This window comes from Lathyrus oleraceus, chromosome 7 (genome assembly GCF_024323335.1).
Source record: "Lathyrus oleraceus cultivar Zhongwan6 chromosome 7, CAAS_Psat_ZW6_1.0, whole genome shotgun sequence".
Classification (NCBI taxonomy): domain Eukaryota; kingdom Viridiplantae; phylum Streptophyta; class Magnoliopsida; order Fabales; family Fabaceae; genus Lathyrus; species Lathyrus oleraceus.
This window is the reverse complement of record NC_066585.1, coordinates 465,772,061-465,793,517: the sequence shown is the minus strand read 5'-3', so window position 1 is coordinate 465,793,517 and position 21,457 is coordinate 465,772,061. Positions and strand designations below refer to the sequence as shown.

General features: G+C 38.7%; 1 non-coding gene across 1 annotated transcript; it reads right to left on the bottom strand.

The window, feature by feature from the left end:
- Positions 1 to 18,665: 18,665 nt before the first annotated feature.
- Positions 18,666 to 18,772, bottom strand: LOC127108713 (small nucleolar RNA R71). Its single transcript, XR_007796233.1, has one exon. It is a non-coding gene; the product is annotated as a small nucleolar RNA R71 (small nucleolar RNA).
- Between the last annotated feature and the right edge of the window lie 2,685 nt (positions 18,773 to 21,457).

Sequence of the window (21,457 nt, the reverse complement as noted above, 5' to 3'; positions counted from 1 at the left end):
AAGAAGTTATTGCTACGAACTCTAAGGTAATGGTGGAATTCTGATTATCTAAGGGTTAACATGATGATGGTGGATAGATTATGCCATTTAGGTTTTGTATTTTCTTCTCTATGTTGAATTGTGTGAATCATAAAAATGTTGTTGTTAAACCCATGAAGTTTGATTGGATTGTGTGATGTAAATGTTGTGTGAGTGATGTGGTTTTGGGTCAGAGTTGGAATGATGAACTGTTGCAATTGTTGTTGTTGGAAGGTTTGGGGTACATATGAATTTATGAGAATGAATGGTTTTTTATTCTAATATATGATATAATTTAAATTTTCTGTTTTAATCATTGAATAATTATAGTATGTCAAATTTTGAGATTGAAGGTTTTTACAGAATCAAAATCGGAGGCCCGGAAGGCCTCCAACGGCGAAAAATAAGTTTCTAGGTTGTTCTTGGAACCTGTAACCGGTTACCGATCTGAGTGTAACCGATTACCACTTGAAAAATAGGTTTCTGGGTTGTTTTCGAGCTCGTAACCGGTTACCGATTTGAGCGTAACCGGTTACCACTGTTACGTGAAAAATTGGGAAATTGAAAATGACATAACTTGAGCTTCGTAACTTCGTTTGACGTGTGGTTCGAAGCGTCAGAAAGATGGGAGTGTGTACTTTCATTTAAATTTGGTTTCAGTACCTAAAATTGAATATTTTTCAGAGTGATGGTGTTGATATGCATTTTACTATTTATGTGGTGGCGTCACATAACCTTAAATGCATTATTGTTGCTTATTATGTTGTATGTGATGTTGTTGAGCTGTATAATATGTGTTTGTTGCATGATGACCAGTATTGGCTGTATACATTGACTATGGAGGTGGGTCTTTGTGCATAATATTGTTGTTGCATGCGTTGTATGCTGCATGCATTCATGTTGCTGGATAGATGGTTAGTTATTGGTGAGCCTCAAATCCCATTGTATGGATAAGGCTAGTAGCTGATTTCGGAGGTGATGGAATCAGTGAGACGTTATCGGAGGTGATGATAACGGATTGATGACTTTGATCCTAGGAGGTGAGGATTGAAGTGGTGAACCTGAGTGTTCACGTATTGGTACCACATGCATCGAGTCAAGTTATTGAGTCTCGTTGCATTGTATATTGGCTGCATTTGATATTGTGTGGATTGTTGATTATGTTGTTGTTATGGTGTTGGATGGTTTTTATGTTGCTAATATGTCATGGATAGTTGTTGTGTGGATTTATGTGAAATTATGGTGAGGAATGGGTGACATGCATGTGATAATATGATGCTTCCTTATTATCATTCTTTCTTTTATATAATTATGATATCTCACCCCTTCTGTTTGAATGTTGCATCCACGTGGATAACATGCAGATAATCCGCAGTAGGAGTTCAGATGTGAGTGGAAGATGAAGTCTTCCATTTTATTTTTGTGTCGGTGTTTTCACTGATATGTAACACTGGGGAATTGGAACGATGTGTCTTTCTTTATGTTTTAATATTTCTTATATGACATGTTATGTTGATGTTGGTTATGTTGAGTTACTTGTTTGTTATTGTTGTTCCACTGCGGTTTAATAAAAGTTAACATTCAAACATGTGGTTATTACTACTATTTTTATAAATGCAAAGTGTTACATGTCTTTATAACTGAGCAGGTTGATTGTATGTTGTAGTGTAGCCTCCTAAATTGCATGCTGATTTGTTTTACTCTGATAAATGTTTTAAATTTACTCGGGAAAAATTTAGGGTATTACAAGAACCAATACATGGATTCTACATAAAGTTTAAGTCTATGGTCCTGCACACTTGAACAAACATTAGTATACCCAATTGTTCTTTAAATACTTTGTTATCATAAAAACCTAAAGGACATGGGACAAACTAAATTTTGTTCCAACAAGTTGTTCTTCACGAACTCAAACGGAGAGCTTTTTCCATAAGCGTCAGAGCTCACAAACCAAATGGAGACTAACACTAATCCCTAAAAGAGCTTTTATACAAGTCTAGCTCTAAACAAAACAATTACTTCCTATGGAATAATAATTTACTCAAGAGGAAAAAGAAATCTTGGTAAATTTATAATCATTCCCTTTCCAAAAACAACTTTCTCACTAAACTCAAGAACGTTTCTCAAAGCTTTAAGGCTAAAAATATGTGAGAGAAAGAAAAATAATTTAGAAAGAGATTGAGAAATAGAAACGCGAGATATCTCACATTTTTTGGATGTTTTAAAATGAAGGAGAATACCTCTATTTATAGGATAATAAATGATTCTATTTAGGAACAATCCATGAGCAAAATTAATTACCTAATCGATTAGCTAATTGATTACGAACATGTAATAATCGGTTATTGTTGCCCAAATTGGAAGGTTTTGATAGATATTTGCTACCATTCATTAAGACACTGTCATAATCAATTGTAGACTTGTTTCACCCTCATCTAGTCGATTAGGCATTTGTTCTAACCGATTAGACAGTTCAAAAACTTGTCCTAATCAATCTAACGGTTCCTAATTCATTTGGCTAGGTTCCAAAAACATTTTTTGGTGATTTTATTTGAAAAAGAAAGGATTCAAAAATATTTTTTTAGTGTGTGTAAATTAGCTATACTACTTAGGAAAACGCTCTTGAGTTTTTACAAAGCATAGATCACTCTTCAATTAGACACGATCAGTCGAGATTTCACATTTCCTATCTTTCACACTTTGAAGCTTCATGTCCTTTTGTAGGATATATATATCATATAAGAACTTCACTTAATCTTTTTGTGGATGAGGCTCGAGATAATTTCAAGTTAGACGCCATCATCAGAGGATATTACTGGTGATCATAAAACCCGAATTAGAGAAATAGTCAGAGAATTATATTATAATGTTCAATATAAATGTTAAAGATTACTTTTGTTTAGGGATAAGCCAGTGTAAAAGCTATTTTGGGGATTAGTATAAGTCTCTATTTGGTTTGTGAGCTTCGTGTTCGCAACGGGCGAAAAATCTCCAGCCTTCCTATCGAGGGTTACTTGCAAGATCGGCTACAAAGTTCTAGACTAATATGTGTTGAATATATGGTGTATTTGTTGGTAAAGTGTTTGGATCAATATAACAATAAGTAAAAATGTTTACAAGAAAAGGTGCAGTAAAAGTAAAAAGGTAAAAGCAAGATAAAGACGTAAATGAACAAAACAAATGAAATGACTTGATAACTTAAATGATTTGAAAATAAATGTGGAAGCAAGTGTACATTTTTGAAGGAAGTTAACTCTTTACTCTTATACACTTGATACTTCAATTGTTTTCCTATTGCAATGTTACAAATGCCACCCTTAGAAATGAAAATCACATCTACTTAAATAGTAATAAAAAATAACTGCTAGGAGGCTGTGGTCCATTCGTGATGTGCCACTTGTCAAAGCCTGTTAACCCACGTCTCTAGTAACTTCCCCACGTCCTGCTTCCAACAATTTGTATCCATGATGGCATGTTTTTCTTTGACTTCGACAAGATCACCCCCTCCGTCGACTTCACTTCGACCTGGCTTAGATCCCTCCCGACTGCCGAACCGCCTTCGACTGCATCTTTGTTGTTCTGATTTCTCCCTTTGACGTGGTCGAAATTTTCCAGCATACAAATTGCCCCCATAAAAGGCCAGTTTCGACAGAGAAACTTGGCATTTTGACTTTCCCAAATTTCGGTTGGATGTCTAATCGTTAATGATGCTTTACACAATGATGATTCCTTTTTACGCCACGGTTTCCCAGAAAAATGTCATCATTAGAAGCTACTTCCTAGGTCGTGGGTTTCCAACTAACGCTACTAACTTTCCCACTACCACAGAGTCGGACAGCTGTCGTCAATCGACTGACCTTTGGTTTCCATTATGTTTGCCTATAAATACCACTTTTTCATGTTCAACATTTTTCTTTCTGCTTCTTCATCTGTGCATTTTTTCTGCAATTCTTCAAAGAGATATTACTCTCCTTATTTTCTCATTCTTTCACTATAACGACTTCCTTTACTAACACCAAGGATATAGCAACCTTCAACACTGGAAACAACCCTATCACGTTTCAACTTATTGAAGCAGAAAGTATGAAACCTATTCCTCAACCAACATCCACTGATGAGGCTGTGGTGAAATCTAGCAACGCCAAATGCTTATCCCTTTTATCGTTACCGACAAACTCATTACCTTCCATGGGTCGTATCCAGACACCAAAACATAACAAAAAAATGTTCAAACCCACTTTATTGACTTTACTTCTACTCTTCCACCAGCTTTTGAGAAGGATGGTACTATCTACGTGAAGTCCAAGGACCCAAAGGCCAGAGTTTTTCAGGTCGATGCCTACTCCTGGCAATAAGGAGTATGTGGCATGGCTTAACAAAGTTCAACGCGAATGCCAAGATCAATGGAGGATAGATGGTATTTTCAATGTTATCCAGACCTCGAGGCACGCCCATCGCATCAACCCATGCATGTTGTTGGCTTTGATGTATTTTTGGGAAGGTTCGACTAATACCTTCCAACTTCCCTATGTTATGCTGACGCCAACTCTCTTCGACATGGCAGCTATTACATGTTTATCACCTTTGGATGAAACTTTAGACCAAACGCTTCCGACAGAAGCCACCTTCTATTTCAGTCGGGCCAACCTTCAGAATTATATCGAAGACCACCATGATCAAAATTATGTTGAAGTATCTGACGAAGAGAATATTGCATTTCTTATTCTTTGACTTTCGTACTATGTATTATGTAATGGCTCTATTCAAATAGCCAAGAGCTACATAAGCCTGACAATCCAAATCCACGAAGGTCGACAAGTTTCGTTAGGTAAACTTTTGCTAGCTTCCATGTACCATTCTCTAGGGCTTGCGACCCTAAAATTGAAATTTCTCCACTCTACTCCAAAGGCCCTAAACTTATTTGGCCCTATGTGCCTGCTGCAACATTGGTTAAACACCACTTTCGAGTACCAGTTGGGTTATTCGGTGTTGGAGCTCATAATGCGTTTGAACCAGGATTGACCAGTTGAAGGCACAAGACTCGCCTTAATGACATGTCAGGAAGCTCCCAATAAACACCTCTTTATGAAGTATCTCAGTATGTTTATCGAGGCCAATTCCTTTGTTCCAGGTATGGCCCCATTTTTCGATCGACGCTTTGATCCAAAATGGTTTAAAATTCCTTTCCCTGGTGATTCTCCTAAAGCTGCAGCACAGTCGAGTGTTGTGTGGAGGTCATTTTTTACTCTTACACTGTTGTCCTTCAGGATAGAGGCAGGGTCGAAGGGGTATGGTTTCATGAGATACCAACCTAACTTAGTGGCTAGCCAATTTGGCCTTAGCTAGATGTTACCGAAGTCTTTGTTGTCACATTCGACTGACATCATATGGGTTGGTCAACCACTGAACTTTGAAGGCCATAAAGCTTGCCTCAAATTTCACAAATCTACTCAGCACCTCGAATTACTAGTTTTTAAATTCCAATAATCCTTCTTGACAACCAAAGACTTTGATGAATGATGGTTCGACTACCAACGTAAATGTTTTCCCAGTGCACTTTTTCTCCAACACATGATCGACGCTTTCTCCACTCTCACTGGTGAAACGCCTACTCCACCGCCAACTACTGACGCTCCCGACGAAAGAATCCAAATTATCAATGCTGATGAGGCCCAAACAAAGAAGGTAACCATTATTCCTCCGCCTTTTCCTTCTTTGAGAAGAAAAATAATAACTTCTTTTTCTCTGTTTCTATCTTCTAGGGTAGAAAGAGGGTTCCAGCTGTTGCGCCAGCCCCAAGCAAACCTTCAAAAAGACAAAAGGCGCCCTCAACTCCGATACCAAAGGTACTTCGTGTCTTAATGTTTCATGAGGTTTTAAAATTCAGTCACCCTTTCATGTATCTTATGACTTAGGTTCTTGAAGAGGTGCCTTTGGTCGACAGTGAAGATTATGATGGCAGTGAGCATTCACGTATCTTTCCTATATCAAAGGTGCCACCAGTTACTCCGCCTACACTGACCCGAAAAAAGAAAGTTCCAGCCAAAAAACCTCCTTCAAGAATTGCTTTTTCGACCACAAAGACCTCAGTTCCTGACTATCTTACTAAAGTCTTTGCCCCCCAGGGTCAAACAAGAAATACTCCAGCTTCACCACAACACGTGGCTCCCCAGGTATTTGACTCCCCTTGTTTCACCACCTCATGAATTATTCTCCGACATGGATCCTAACTTCTTTGTTATATGGATATGCAGATGATTCAACTCCTGCTAAGCCCATAGTCGACGTGAGGGTCAAAAGTCAACCAACTGAGACTGGCACCCTATTGAGTCCTCAAAAGCAAGATGAGTTCCAAAGCGTGTCGCTTGAGGCTCAACAAAATCTTAACACTCACCAAACTCAAGGCCCTTCGATCGTTGTTGGTGAAGGCACTTCTTTTAGAACTCTTACTCCTGATGAGGTTTTGGCCATTAAGCGACAGAATCCACCAGAGGCCCTAAAAAGCTATAGTAATTACGCCAAATATCGATTGAGGTTCAACCTTCTTCTTTGACCGTCGTACCTGCTCCAAGGATGGATACCACTAACACTCTCAAACTTCAACAGTTAAAAGATTATATGTTTGAGCGTGAGATTCTAATTATCGTCGAAAAAGAAGAACCCTTGGCGTGCGACATCCTCAAACTGTTCGACGAACTTGCCCGACACGAGCTTCCTGCTCCGGTGGCCAGATACTTGATTGAGCTTGAAGCTTTCTTCACCCAACTGGTCAAGGATCTTACTCTTTGTCGAAATGATGATTTTCAAATAAAAACGAAGATCAACGAGATGAGACTAGAGTGGTATTTTAGTGAAGTTTGTGAGAAAAAACGCAATGACTTCGAGGCCAAGAAACATGAACGTCTCGACAAACAGCAAGTCTTCAATCATCAAATCTCAGATTACCAAGCTCAAATTGCTGAACTTACTAAGAAGATTGCTAAGGTCGAAGCACAAAGGGCCTCTTTGGATACGACTAAACCTCTTCTTACTCAAGATGTTGTCGACCAGGAGATTCTTAAAGGGATTGCACACAATGAAAAGGCCCTTTAAATTAAAGCAAGGATTAGCCAACTGCGGGAGAAGAAAATCCTCCTTGACAGCAAAATTGGTCATGAGAAGACCCTTTTCAAAGACTTTAAGTCTAGTTTTCCTACTTTATGTATTTCTTTTGTCGAGGCAATTGTAGCGTTGGCTGACCATTTTGTATGCCATATTGGCTTTAACAATTAATGATCATTTTCACTAAATTTTAATTTGAATATCTTGTAGCATAAGTTTATATTTTTTCAAACATTTCCCACCTCCTGAACTTCGTAGGCATTGTTAGTAAACGTTTGGATTATTTGAAATGGTCCTTCTCACTTTGGTGACCATTTTATTAAAGTTCGATCTCTTTGATCCATAGGCAAAACTTTCCAAACGTAATCATTTATTGCAAAGGCTTTCATCTTAATCCTTTTATTGTATACTTTGGCCACACGCGCCTTTTGTCGTATCAACACGTCTATTACAGACAACCTTTCTTCGTCTAAATCAGTTAGTTCATCGAACATCAATCTCCAATACTGTTCCGATGGGATGTTGTTTTTCCGTTTCACCCTAACTGATTGTAAACAAATTTCTACTGGGAACACAACATCGTGCCCAAATGTCAAACGGAAAGGCTTTGAATTCGTTACCTCTTTTGGGGATGTTCGACAAGCCCATAAAATTTGGTCTAATGTTTTGTGTCAATTCTTAGGTTTCCTGGAAATGTGTTTTTTGATTAAACCAATTATCACTTTGTTGGTTGCTTCGATTGGGCCATTTGCTTGGGCGTAGTAAGGTGTGGAAGTAACCAACTTGAACCCTGTTTCATTGGAGAACTCTTGCATCTTTTGAACCATAAAAACTGAGCCTTGATTTATAGTAATGGTTTCAGGAATCCCGAACCCATACACAATGTGTTTTTATATGAACTCGATCACAACCTCTTGATCCACTTTTACCAAAATAATAGCTTATATCCATTTTGTAAAGTAGTCTATTCCGAATAGGATAAACTTTTGTTACTTCAACGAGGTTGGTCGAATCTCATCGATGACATCTAATACCCACCCTCGAATAGGCCAAGGCTAGATAATTGCATGCAACTTGTTGGCTGGTACATGTTGGACGCTTGCATGCATCTGACATTCTTGACACCCTTTGACGAAATCAATACAGTCTTTTAACATACTTGGCCAGTAAACACCTTGTCGAAATAATATCCATTTCATTTTATGGTCGGCTTGGTGTGCCCGACAGGTTCCACTATGTACCTCAGACATTGCGAAGTATGCTTTTGTATCTCCAAGGCACTTGAGCAACACTCCTTATGGATTTTTCTTCAACTCATTTCCCAGGCGTACATAGATTAAAGCTCTATACTTGATTTTCCTGTTAGTGTTTCCGACTGGATTTTCTAAGTATTATATGATTGGTTTTCTCCAATTTGATTGCGACAAATTTTCAATGGCAAAAACTTTGTGTCTTGTAAATTTTTTGAAATTTTCAAAAAATTTGTCACTGAAGACCTCTCTCCCCCTCCCCCCCCCCTAGTTTTTGGGATTGCCATATTGGGTGACGGCGAGAAGTTTGACACCATCTTTTCTTTTACTTCAATAAGAGGTAATTTATTCTAACTCATCGGCTTCTTGATTCTTCATTCTGGGCACATGCGTGATGCTGACAACCTCGAAGCACTTTAATAGCTGTATCGCCATTGCGAAATACATCAGCAAATTTTCTTTAATGCACTTGTATTCTCGTGTGATTTGTCTGATCACTAGCTCTGAATCCCCTTTTATTTTGACCTTCTTGTCCCCTAAGTCCCTGAAGATTTTGAGACCAGTTATTAGGGCTTTGTACTATGCTTCGTTATTGGAACATTTTCCGTCGACTTTACATTTGAACTTCGTCGAAATGTCTTGTGGGGATAATATTAAGATCCCAACTCCTGTTCCATTTTTGTGGCTTGACCCGTCGAAGTATAACCTCATAGGGTTCGTGTCAATCATGTTTAGAGAAAGTTCGATTATAGCGTGATCTACAATAAAATATGCCACTATCTGGCCTTTCATAGCCCTCAAAGGCCTATATGTTAAAGACATATTTGTTAATTCTAGTGCCCATTTCCTATTTCGACAATGTAGAATGGGTTTGGACTATATAAGTTTAATAACATCACAATGAGATGTGACATAAACATTAAATGGTTTTATATATTGCTTTAATTTCATACATGAGAAGTATAAGCACATGCACAATTTTTCAATCACACTGTACCTAGTTTCAGCATCAATCAAAATTCGACTGAAGTAATAGATGGGTCTTTCGACACCACTGTCATCCTCTTGAGCTAACATACTTCCTATGGTCGTATCTGACGTAACAATATACAAACTCATACTCTTATTCCTACTAGGTGGCTATAAGACCCCAATTTTGAGCCTAAGATCCCTCATGTTATTCTCATCATATGCATTAGCATTGGGATCACACCTTGGCATCCTCCTCACTCCTCATTCATTGGGTTTGCATTGGGAGAGATCACCAAGCATAATTTGATTGTATCATACTTCATTTTTTATCTATTTACTAACCAAAATGCCAAAAATATGTCATTGTATAGTTTAACTCTTTTGTAGGTAGTGCACATGCTCACCTTTGATCTATCAAGCTCATATCTAGGGTTTAAGACCCTCATTGAAAGGAGTTAAACCAAGAATTGGTCTAATATGGCTCTAATTATCATATATGGATCCCCATGTTCTTCATATGTTACTTTGATCAAGAAATCATTAAGAGTTTGGAGTTGGTTTCCCTTGGAAGCCCTAATTCATCTAGGTATCTTGTGTAACTTCTTCAACAAAGTTTCTTCAACAATTTATCAAATATTTCAAGGGATGTTTCACATTTCATCATCTTATGCATATATGATCCTCCATCAGTCCCAAAAGTCAAAAGAATATCAAGCTAGCAAGTTGGTTCATGGTGGTTGACCAGAGGAAGTCAACTAATCAAAGCTGGGGTTCCCTAGACCCTATCTCCTACATTTTTTGTCACATGAAAATGATTCCAAGGGAAAAGTTACTCTAAATGACATTCCAAACAACTTTCATGTTGAATTCAAGAGCTAATTTTTCTTTTAAAGTCATTTTTTATGGTAAAATATTATAGGTCATTTTGTTTAAACCCTAATTTGAAGGTCAACTTCCCAAGATCATAACTTTCTCAATGTTTATGAGATAAAATCCATTCAAGTTGCATGATCAATTTCAATATGTCTACTTAAACTTTTATGTTTGGAGTAAGTGCAAATTCAACTTTTAAATGCATGTGATATGAGGAGACATTATAGGTCATTTTGGGCCAATACCATTGAACACGTGATTTTCCTCAACTTCTAAAATGCATACCTCCTTCATGATAAATCCAAATGAGGTCAAATTTGTGACCAATTTTAAGTACTTTAAGAGAGATACAACTTTTATGAAGGAACATTTCTCATTTGAAGCCCATAGAAAAAGTTACTCAAGGTGGAATAAGTGAACATATGGCTTGGTACTTAGAAATGTTTTGATATGTTTGATTTTCAAAACTTCCACCTCAAACTTCATCGTGATCCAAGCTTAAAACGAAAAATGTGTCCAACATGAAAGTCGTTCCTCTTGATCTAACCTTTCCAAAAGGTCAAAATTCATCACATTTGGACAAAGTATGAGAGACTTGCGCATGTCTTAAAGTTGAATGACCATTTGGCATATTTGAACTTCCACTTTCCATACACGAATGCATGTCTTGTTAACATGACTTCAACATTGCTTGCACATGATTTTGGACCTGAATGCATCATTACATGGGCCTATCACACGCCCATGCATCCATGCAAAGGGATTTTGCTATTTTTGAAAGTTTGAAAGAAGTGTGCAAATATCAAGTGCCTTGGCTATAAATAGAAGCTCTTTCACTCTGAATTGAGGACCCTGGCGCGCTAGCTTTGAATATCCAACCCTAAACCCTCACATTCAAAGGATAACCTTGAGGATTTTCATTGAAAATCGAGTTTGAATCTCTTACTGTTTTGAGATTTAAAACTCCAAGAGTCCTGCTTCTTTCTTGATCAATTTCCACTCCATCAAGCATCCTGAGCAAGGCCAAGCATGATTGAGAGCAAGATCGTGTCCATCTGAACCTGTAGTGAAGGTGAATTTTTGAATTTTTCATCTCTTCGATTCTCACTCAATTCTCCATAATTCTTGTTGATTTTTTGGTTGTTTGGAGTCCTACCAATGTCGGCAACAAGATTGAGTTCCTTTAAGGTCAAATCTAAGCAACTCAGATCATGATCGCCAAGAGTCCTACTTCTTTATTGATCCATATCCACTCCATCAAGAATCCAGAGCAAGGCCAAGCACAATTTAGAGCAAGATCGTGTCCATCTGAACCTGCAGTGAAGGTGAATTTCTGAATTTTTCATCTCTTTGATTCTCAATCAATTCTCCATAATTCTTGTTGATTTTTGGTTGTCTGGAGTCCTAACAATGTAGGCAACAAGATTGAGTTGCTTTGAGGTCAAATCGAAGCAATTCAAATCATGATCCTCAAATTTCAACTCCCTATATCTTTCAATATACTTGGAGTTAGGTAAAATTGAGGCCAGATTCGAGCTTCTGAGCATTTTTACTTTAAATTCATGTCCTCATTTTTCATTTTGGTGATGGTTGAGGAAGGACCGGTCCGGTGAGGTCCACCGGAGAAGAAGACCGGAGCTCTGACTCCGGCGATGCGTTGACGTGTCTCCAGACCACATGATCCTCTTATTTTGTTTTAATCTTGAGCGTCCAAATTGATTACCATGTGTGTGGCACATGGACTAGGGAATATCATGGAACGCGCGCTCTGATCCACTTGATCTGCTACCTCAATTAATGAGGGAGATCAAGTGGTCCACGTTTTTTCAACATTTTCTGATTTTCATTGTATTTGAGTTATTTTCATTAATTCATATTAATTTTAATATTGATCCAAAAAATATGGGACTTTCACCAAAAATTCTCAAATATTTTTCTCTTTCATTTTCTGAATTAAAATTATTTTTTGGATCAATATTAATATTTTTCATGATTTAATTTTTTTTATGCATATTTTTAATTGTTTAAAAATACTTTGAAGTTTCCAAAAATAATGAAATTTTTCCTCCAAGGTCCTTTGACCTTGTTTGATCTATGATAAATCTCATGGCCATTTATTTGGTGTTTTGATGAGGTTTTAGGATTTTGACCAACCATAATTTAATTTAATGCATTTTTTAATTGATTTTTAATTGTTTAATTACTAATAAATTGTGTTGAGCTATTTGTGTTGACTAGTTGAGTTTGACTATTGTTGTTGGGCCTTGGTCAAGGTTGATTTGACTTTGTTGGCTTACACTACTTGGGTGAAGAAGGGAGCTTTGGAGTTGAAGATGCCTTATGCTTGTGAAAGACCTATGTCTATGGTTGTGGTTGAGCCATTACCTCTCCCCAACCAAGATGTAGAGGAGTTGGAGGATGCACTCACCAAGATGAAGCAAGAGAGAGATATGTAGGAAGAGCGGTTCCATGCTTTGAGCAGAAAGCATGAAGAGTTGCAGCTTGAGTCTAAGGACAAATATGCACTTATTGAGCTTCTTGAAGACTGACTAGTGAAGAGACAAAGAGAGCCAAAGGTTTCATCTTCCTCTAGTATGCCTTAGCCTTCTGGTGCTTGGAATAAGATTGTTGATTAGCTCGTCCTTGAGAAGGCTCAGATGAAGACTTCTTTTGAGGCCGAGATTCGACGCATCTGAAGGAAGTACGCGCCTGCAGCCAGATCATCTGACACTATTGTTAGGGGATCCTTAGGATGATTAGTTTCCTTTCCTCTTGTATTTTTATTTTTGGTTTTCTGAAAATGTACTTAGTGTAATCCTTCCAATTATATAAATAAAAGAGATTTTTATGGCCAATCAAAATTATTGCAGTTGTTATTATTATATATTTGCAAATAAAAAAGCATGTTCCTTGAAAATAAAAACAATTAAAGCATTGCATTTCACGCATCATTTGCATAGCAGGTTTTTCTTCCGCCAGATGTCTCATTGGTTATTCTTATGTGCTTCAGTCAAGCTGACTCATTGATACAATACCCGCGCTAATCATGGAACACTTGGATCAAGAGAACTGAAGGACGAGATCGCCCGCCTGACTGCCATGATGGAGTCAGTTTTAGCTGCTCAGAGTCAATCATCTCTAACGCCTGCAACTCCTCCTCCTCCTCAAAGGATTGTCATATCAGAGGTTGTTACTTCAACTGTGTCTGCCACTCAGTTTGCTCTTGCCATGCCTGTTGGATTCTCATGGGGAATGCCGCCCAAGTTTATGCCAGAGGGTTTTGCGCCTACTTTTACTTCCATGCTGGCATCTAGCCCGATCATGTCTGTGCCGCCACCGGTTGTTCATACCCTACCTCGTTTTGAGGATACCATCTGAGGGTCCGGATGTCTATGAGAAGATGGATGAAATGAAAGACCAATTCCTCGAGCTACGAAAGGACTTGAAGACCTTGAGGGGAAAAGATTTATTCGGTAAAAGTGCTGCGGAACTTTGCTTGGTTCCCAATGTTAAGATCCCGATGAAGTTCAAAGTCCCTGACTTTGAAAAGTATAAGGGAAACACTTGTCCGCTCAGCCATCCCGTCATGTATGCTAGAAAGATGTCGACGCAAACTGATAATGATCAATTACTGATTCACTATTTCCAAGACAGTCTGACTGGTGCCGCTCTGAGGTGGTACATGAGTTTGGATAGTGCGAGTGTCCGCACGCTTAATGATTTGGGTGAAGCATTTGTGAAACAGTACAAGTACAACGTAGATATGGCGCCGGATAGGGACCAGTTGAGGTTGATGTATCAAAAGGATAAGGAGACATTCAAAGAGTATGCTCAGAGATAGAGAGAGCTTGCTTCTCAGATCACCCCTCCTTTGGAAGAAAAGGAGATGACCAAGATTTTCCTCAAGACCCTGAGCTCGTATTACTATGAGCGGTTGATTGCTAGTGCCGCCAGTGACTTTACCGAAATAGTAAATATGGGGATGAGGTTAGAAGAAGGTGTCCGAGAGAGACGGTTGTCTAACGAGGAGGTGTCTTCAAGCAAGAGGTATGGTAACCATTTTGCCAAGAAGAAGGAAGCTAAGACCAATGCAGTATCCATTGGGAGGCAGAGGAGGCCTCATGTCAGAAGAAGTCCACAACCCCGTCAACACCATCATCAAGTATCATTTGTTATTCAAGTATTTTCCAACAACTAATCAATGACAGTTCAACAACAGCGTCAACAACAGCCACATCAAAGAACAAACAACAACAACAACAACAATCAACAACAACAACAAAATTTCTAGAGGAAGAAGGTCTCTTTTGACCCTATTCCTATGTCTTATGCTGAATTGTATCCATCTCTGGTTCTCAAGAACCCTCTACAACCAAGAAATCCTCCACATATTCCAGAACCATCTCCATGGCAGTATACGCCGGAACTCCGTTGTGCCTTTCACCAAGGAGCTCCCGTCCATGATATTGAGAATTGTTACCCCCTGAAATATGAAGTCCAGAAGTTGGTAAAAAGTGGGATGGTGTCCTTTGAGGATCGTGCGCCTAACGTGAAAGCAAACCCATTGCCTGCTCATGGTAATCCTTCTGTAAATATGGTAAACGGTTGTCCCGGGGAGTTTAAGATATATGATGTTCGTTTCATTAGAAGGTCCTTGGTGATGACACACAAGGATATATGCATGGTGAGTGATTGTGAGCATGACCATGATGGTTGTGCAATTTGCAGTGTTAACCCCCGAGGTTGTGTGATTGTGAAAAGAGACATCTAGAGGTTGATGGATGAAGGTATGATCCAGATTTTCCAATCCCGACACTTAGGTGACGATGTCAATGTTATAGTTCATGTGTTTAAAACCCCAGAGAGGGTAGTGATTCAATTTAACAACAACAACAGTAACAATATCAATAGATCGGTATCACCGTTAGTAATACGGTTAGCGGGCCCTGTCCCGTATGCATCTGATAGAGCTGTTCCGCATGAGTATAATGCGACTATGTTAGAGAATGATCAAGAGGTTCTGTTGCCTACGACCAGTTCTATTATGAGCATTGCTGATGTGACGAAGGTGACCCGTAGTGGTCGTGTTTTTGGGCCTGTATTCCCGAAAAGTGTAAAAGATGTATCTGTTAGTCAGAAGGTAGAAGTGCCTACAGTAGATCCGGTTAGTGTTCCAAGATATCAATCTGGTTAATCCAGCGGTTTAAAGCCTAACGATGATGATGAGGTACTCCATTTAATCAAGAAGAGTGAATTTAATATGGTGGAGCATCTGCTCCAAACTCCTTCCAAGATTTCAGTGTTGTCTCTGCTCATGAATTTTGAAGTGCACAGAGAAGCATTGCAAAAAATGTTAGAGCAAGCATACGTAGAGCATGATGAAACAGTGGATCAGTTCGACCATATTGTGGCTAACATCACTTCCTGCAACAATTTGATCTTTTGTGATGAAGAACTTCCTGAGGAAGGCAGAAATCACAACTTAGCACTACACATATCAATATACTGTAAGGAGGATGCGTTGTCGAATGTATTGGTTGATATCGTTTCTTCATTGAATGTACTCCCCAAATCAACTCTTTCCAGGTTATCATATCAAGGAGCTCCGATGAGGTACAATGGCGTGATCGTCAAAGCTTTTGATGGTTCTCGCAAGACTGTTATTGGTGAGGTGGACCTTCTAGTGAAGATAGGTCTGAGTGATTTCCAAATTACTTTCCCAGTAATGGATATCCACCCGACCTATAGCTGCTTGTTAGGAAGGCCATGGATACATGAGGCGGGAGCTGTTACGTCAACTCTACATCAGAAGTTGAAGTTTGTGAAGAATGGTAAGCTTGTTATCGTCGATGGAGAGAAGGCTTTGTTGGTAAGTCACCTGTCGTCTTTCTCTTATGTTGAAGTTGAGGATAAGATTGGAACTCTGTTCCAAGCTCTATCTATTGTAGAAGAAAAGAAAGTTGGGGCACCTATGACCTCCTTTAAATATGCGCAGAAGATTGTTGATGACGGTAATTTTGATCAGTGGGGCCAGATGGTAGAGGTCGCCGAGAACAAGAGCAGATCCGCTTTAGGTTTCCAATGAGGGTCGTGTGTGATTAAGGCTGAAGATCTGCAAATCAGTTTCCTTAACGGAGGGTTCATTCATGGTAATGAACAACACTTAGCTGTTGTGGTCGAGGGTGATGAAGATGAAGACTACACCAATTTTGTGACGCATGGAAAAGCTTGCAACAATTGGACCGTTGTCGATGTTCCTGTTATTGTGCATCGTTATAAGTAATTGCTTTTATTATTTTTGAAAATCCTTCTCCTATGCCTAAGGGAGAAGTGAACGTTGTTTGACATCTTCAAATTTGATCATTAATAAAATGCAATTATATTCATCCACATCTATGATGTTTTTATTTTTTACTTTTTGCTTTTTCTGAAAAAAATGGTAATCACAAAAAACATAAATAACAACAATTGTCCATCAGCATAATATTTGGTCATAATTCACTTCTATAAAATCAAAATATCAAATCATTATGCATGTTGGTTCCTAAACCATTGAATACAATGATCCTACTCCTTCTCCAAACTTTGAATTCCCTGTGTTTGAGGCTGAGGAAGAAAGTGATGAAGAAGTATCTGATGAATTGTCTCGTCTACTTGAGCACGAGGAAAAAGCCATTCAGCCATTTAAAGAGCAAATTGAGTTAGTCAACCTGGGTTCCGAGGATGATGTGAAGGAAGTCAAGATTGGATCTCGACTGTGTCCTGAAGTTAAGAAGGGGTTGATTGATCTTCTCTGAGAGTATTCAGATGTGTTTGCTTGGTCCTATCAAGACATGCTTGGCTTGGATTCTGAGATTGTGGAGCATCGATTACCGTTGAAGCCAGAATGCCCGCCAGTCAAGCAGAAATTGAGGAGGACTCATCCTGATATGGCAGTGAAAATCAAAGAAGAAGTGCCGAAACATATTGATGCAGGTTTCCTTGAATCACTACCCTTGAAATATTTATTTTCCGCACTTGCACTACTTTTATTTACTTTCCGCACTCGCACTACTTTTATTTACTTTCCGCACTCGCACTACTTTTATTTAAATTAATGCACTTTTTTTTTTACCATGTCTAACTAAATCTATAAGGTTAGAATGTAAGGATCGTAATTGAACCGATAATCCATACAATTGTTCGTAGAAACACTTAAGGGCTATTTTAACTTTCAACTTAAGTTTTCCCACACTTAATCTCCGTTGGGTAAGATCGAAAGCCGTCCAACGTCTATTTAAACTTAATTATTTTTAACTATTTCAAAAACAGCAAAAGCGCTTTGTTTAGTTCATTAGGAGTTTTTAACTTTAGAAGAAAAGAGATTTTAAAACTATTTTCGAACGCGTTTATAAGTTTAGAGTCTGGTCCGTGAGAACCTCTTTTGGTTAAGAAATCCAGGTTAAAATACTTTTCAACTTAGTCAAGATACTATATTTCTTAAAAATAGATTTACTACTCTAACGCAATGCGCGCCTTTTTATAAGTGACAATAAGAGGGTTTGATTAGGGAGTACAACTCGGTTCTGAATACGCAAAAGTGACAATTCCTGTTAAATTGGTTCTTTTCAAAGTAGGAAACACTGCCCATAAGTAGTTCTATTAGCAACTACTTGGATTATTAATTGATTATGTGAATTACATTCGAGCCTGTCTTTATTAATTGAACTTAATTTAACATTTTACTTTTCATTGCACACTCTAAAAACACCTATTTTGATTGCCTTTGATAAACACCATAACAATAGATAACGATAGATTGACACTTGGTCTCTGTGGATTCGACAATCTTTTATATTACTCTGACGCATTCGTATACTTGCAAAAAGAACGCATCAAGTTTTTGGCGCCGTTGTCGGGGACCAATTTCGTCAAATTTCATTTTCCTGTTGTTTTATCGTTTAGACTTAGGCTATTTCCCGTCGGTGAATGCGAAAAGCTCGCAGCACTGGAAGCTTAGTATATCCTTTAGCGGAACCTGAACGTTACGTTCGTGCACGTTTATTCTTTCATAGAATTAGGAGAGCTATGGCCGAAGATCAAAACCAAAGACCTCTTAAGGACTTCTCCCAACCATCCAACGAAGAACCTAGTTCTAGTATAGTAAACCCAACCATCCCAGCTAATAATTTCTAATTTAAACCTTCCCTGTTGCAACTAGTGCAACAGAGAAAATTCGCATGTCTCGCTACTGAGAACCCAAACCAACATTTAAAAATCTTTCTCCATTAGCAGACACTTTTAAAACCAATGGAGCTTCTCCTGAGGCAATACGTTTAAGATTATTCCCTTTTTCCCTCAGAGATAATAGCCCTATCATGGTTAGATTCCCTTCCACCCAATTCCATTACGACTTGGGATAACCTTAGAAGAGTATTCCTTGCTAGATACTTTCCCCCAAGTAAGATCGTCGTTCTTCGAAACCATATAACTAGATTTACCCAGAACCAAGGAGAATCGTTGTTCGAAGCTTGGGAGAGATATAAAGAGCTGTTACGAGCATGCCCACATCATGGTTTAGAAAATTGGTTAATCATTCAAACCTTCTATAATGGACTTCACTATAACACCAAGATGACCATCGACGCTGCCGCAGGCGGTGAGCTGATGAACAAACTTTATCCTGAAGCTAGTGCCCTCATCGAAGATATGGCCATCAATCATGGGGAGTCAAACGAGCGACAGTTGAGAAGAAGGAAGCCCAATGAGGAGTGCATGAACTAAGCTCTATAGACATGATGCAATCTAAAATGGACGCATTAGCCCTTAAGGTCGAGCATATGTGCATAAACCCGAATACTATAGCCGCATTTTCGTCGGATTGTGAGATATGTGGAACCAAAGGACACCAATCTACAGAATGCAGTCTATTAAACGAAACCCACTCTGAGCAAGTGAACTACACCCAAGGGAACCCATACTCGAATACCTATAAGTCTGGATGGAAGAATCACCTGAACTTCTCCTATAAGAACAATAACCCTATCCAAAATAATGCACCTCCGAGACAACCTGGTTATCAAGCCCCAAGACCTAATCAACCTATGCAACCTGTACCACCAAAGCCGAGCCTTGAGAAAATTATGGAAAATTTTATCACTGCTCAAACCCAACAAAACAAGGAGTTCATGAACCAAAACATTCATGTTAACAAACTGATTACCTAGTTAGGGACCAAGGTTGACCAAATAGTTACTCATACCAAGATGCTTGAAACCCAGATCTCTCAGGTAGCTTTAAACCAAGCCCCTCAGACTACACCTTGAGGACAGTTCCTTGGACAACCTCAACAAAATCCGCGAGGACAAGCCAATGTTATTACCCTACGAAGTGGGAACGCTTATGATGAGCCACCAAACCCAAGATTGAGTGAACCTAAAACTTCTAAGGAATATACAACACCCCCGGACGAAGTAAAGGAACCAGAGGAATCTGAAAAACAGGAAGGTCAAGAAAAAGGAGAAAAACCTAAAGATAAAACTTACGTACCACCCCCGCCATATAAACCTCCTATACCATATCCGCAAAGACTCAAACAAACCCAGATCAATAACCAATATCAAAAATTTATTAAAGTTATAGAAAAACTTCACGTAGAAATCCCTTTCACAGAAGCCATCACCCAAATACCTTCTTATGCAAAGTTTCTCAAAGACATCCTTACCAAAAAACGTAGACTTGACGATCCGAAGCCTTTGGAATGTAATGCCATTTCCGAGAATAAATTAGCAAAAAATGATAAAGATCTTGGAAATTTCTCCATTCCTTGTCTTTTGGGTAGTCATGTCATCGAAAAAGCTTTTCTAGACTTAGGAGCTAGTGTGAGCTTAATGCCTTTAGCGGTTTGTGAGAGGTTAAACTTAGGAGAATTACAGCCTACTAAGATGTCACTTCAGTTAGCCGATAGATCTAATAAGTATCCGATAGGCATTTTAGAAGATGTCCCTGTTAGGATAGGTCAGTTATTTATCCCTACTGATTTTGTTGTCATGGACATCAAAAAGGACAATAATATACCAATCCTTCTAGGTAGACCATTCTTATCAACTGCAGGAGCCATAATAGATGTCAAGAGAGGAAAGTTGACCTTTGAGGTAGGTGATGAGAAAATAGAATTTATATTTTCGAAATTTATTATGGAACTTGTGATGGGAGACGCATGTTATGCCTTAGATATCATTGATGAGTGCGTTAGGGAATTAGAACAAGAAGAAATCATAAAAATAATTAAGTTACCATCAACTCTCATAATGGAAGATGATGACTTTAAGAAACCCTACATCGATGATAACCTTTACGAATGTTTATCCCTTACCCCAGATCCTATGCCATGCCCTAAGAAGCCAACCTTAGAACTTAAGGAACTGCCTAAGAACCTGAGATATGAGTTCCTCGATGAAGAGATGAACCGTCCAGTTATAGTTAGTGCTACCTTGAGCCAAGAGGAAATGAACCAACTTTTAGACATTTTATGAAGATATCCCTCAGCCTTAGGATATAATATCTCTGACCTGAAAGGTATAAGCCCATTCATATGCATGCATCGGATTTCGCTCGAAGAAGATTCAAAACCTTCCAGAGAACATCAGAGAAGAATAAACCTTATAATGAGTGATGTTGTTAAAAAGGAAGTTCTTAAGTTACTTGAGGCAGGTATAATCTATCAGATCTCGGATAGTAAGTGGGTGAGCCCTGTGCATGTAGTACCTAAAAAGGGGGGCATCACAGTCGTGCAAAACGATAAAGGCGAACATGTAGCAAGACGGTTAGAAGGAGAATGGCGGATGTGTATAGATTATAGAAAATTAAATAAAGCAACCAGGAAGGATCATTTCCCTTTACCATTTATAGACCAGATGTTGGAGCGTCTAGCCAGACACTCTTACTTATGCTATCTAGATGGATACTCTGGATTCTTCCAAATACCTATCCACCCCGAAGATCAAGAAAAAACTACCTTTACATGCCCTTATGGAACTTTTGCCTATAGACGAATGCCATTCGGCCTCTGTAATGCCCCAGCTACTTTCCAACGCTGCATGATGTCAATCGCAGATTACCTAGATGGTATCATGGAAGTATTTATGGATGATTTCTCGGTTTGCGGATTTGATTTCCACAATTGTCTTGCTAACCTTGAGAAAATCCTGGAGAGATGCGTGGAGGTAAACCTTGTGCTAAACTGGGAAAAGTGTCATTTCATG